The sequence below is a fragment of the Rana temporaria genome, chromosome 3 (genome assembly GCF_905171775.1).
Source record: "Rana temporaria chromosome 3, aRanTem1.1, whole genome shotgun sequence".
In the NCBI taxonomy this organism is placed as follows: domain Eukaryota; kingdom Metazoa; phylum Chordata; class Amphibia; order Anura; family Ranidae; genus Rana; species Rana temporaria.
The window spans coordinates 403,197,309-403,199,030 of record NC_053491.1 but is presented as its reverse complement, the minus strand read 5'-3'; the positions used below and the strand labels follow the sequence as shown (position 1 = coordinate 403,199,030).

General features: G+C 51.2%; 1 pseudogene; it reads right to left on the bottom strand.

Annotated features, from left to right (window-relative positions):
* Window positions 1–1,135: 1,135 nt before the first annotated feature.
* LOC120933905 lies at window positions 1,136–1,315 on the bottom strand (annotated as a pseudogene).
* Between the last annotated feature and the right edge of the window lie 407 nt (window positions 1,316–1,722).

Here is a 1,722-nt window from a genome sequence, read left to right as displayed (position 1 = left end):
AAAGCCTATGGCGTGTGAACACACCCAAAAACTCCACCCGGTGCAGAAAAAATGTGCACACACATAAAGAGTGTTCACAAAAACGTGCAGACGGGTACAACGTCAAGTGGTCCTCCTGTGAAGAGGGACCCAAACCCTGATCCCCCGGGGCGTTAGGCTCCAGACGGGGACTGAGGTACTGTGGTCCGAGCAACCGAAGCCGACACGGACCCAACTTCCTCGGAGGGACTGCCGAAACAGAACCCTCCCAGTACTAGGTGGGGCTCCCTTGAAGGGAGACCCCATGAGAGCAAGTGAACTAAGCCAGAAGGCCATGTCCACCTACTCCCAAGACGTTCAGGGCTGGCCTGAGGACCCACACCCTACTAATCACACAGTGACACAAAACGTGCACAACAAAAAAAAGACAAAAACGTGACAAAACATAGGCAATAACTTAAATAAAGTGGGGGGAAGGGATAGTGAAGAGGAGAGTGAAAGAAGTGGTCATTGTGTTCAACAATGACCAGGCCCTCCGGCCAGGAATAAAAAATTCCTCCGGTCCTAGCCAAAAGGCCCGGCCCAGGAGGCAGGTGCTAAAAAAAGCATGTATCTGGTGCAGTGACCGTGGTATCTTAAATCAATGTGTCCCTCACACACAGTGATCTTGAGACACCCCTGGACTGCCACTCCAGGGGCACATGCACCATAGGCTTTTCGTTCCATATCCGACCCCCGACTGGCCATTGCAGCCCTCCACCCCTGCCAGCTAGAGAGCTCTTCAAGGTTTTCTTGGGGAGAACTGCCGCTCAGGTAGCAGCCTCCACCAATACTTGCCCTTCCAGATGCTCCGTCAACACGGCGGATTTGCATGGTTCTACCCCGTCTTACCACAGGGCATTACCAGCTCCTCCAACCGGATCGCTGACAGAGATAGCACTTACACCAGCCAGCCAGAAGGCCAGACTAGAACTCGGCAAAAAGACCAAGACCAAGCGCAGCACCCATCCTCACCAGAAGCACCCTTCCAGATGGCTCAGACTCAACCATGGGCCGGCCCCCAGTAACTGTCGGGCAGCACAGCGTAGTCCCTGCTGAAACCATCCTTCCAGGTGCAATGACGTCATTGGATTGCATCCACCCTCCCCATGTAGGAGGTGCTTCAGCGCTCCGCTGACAACTGATAAGGACAGATACCACACCTAGTCCTAGCCAAGGGGTCGAGAAGCGGCAGGGAAAACAACCACGATCAGCACGGCCAGAGTGTGCAATAGCCGTGCCTCGCCCTGGGAGAACCACCTTCATGATCATGGTGTCTCCCCTGCCAGGTAAGGCAGAAGTGATTGTGTCCTCTTGCTGGCTTGGTATGGAGATGAGTGAGGGGAAAATGGCCCCCATCTGTCTCCATATCATTGCAGGGCGGAAGTGACATCAATTACACATAATTTGTGATATGTGAGATATAACCTGTAAATATGATCATTTTGTGGAAAAAAAATCTTAATTTTGCAAAGGATTGTGGGAAAAAAATTACAACTTCAAAAAACTCACCATGCCTCTTACTAAATACCTTGGAATCTCTACTTTCCAAAAAGGGGTAATTTTAGGGGTAGTGGTTCTTTCCTGGCTTTTTAGACCCCTTTCACCCTGAAGTGATTTTCAGGTGCTTTAACGCTAGAAATAACCTCTGCTAAGTGCCTGAAAACCGCCTCCCATTCACTGCAGTGTGACTTTTCTTACTGG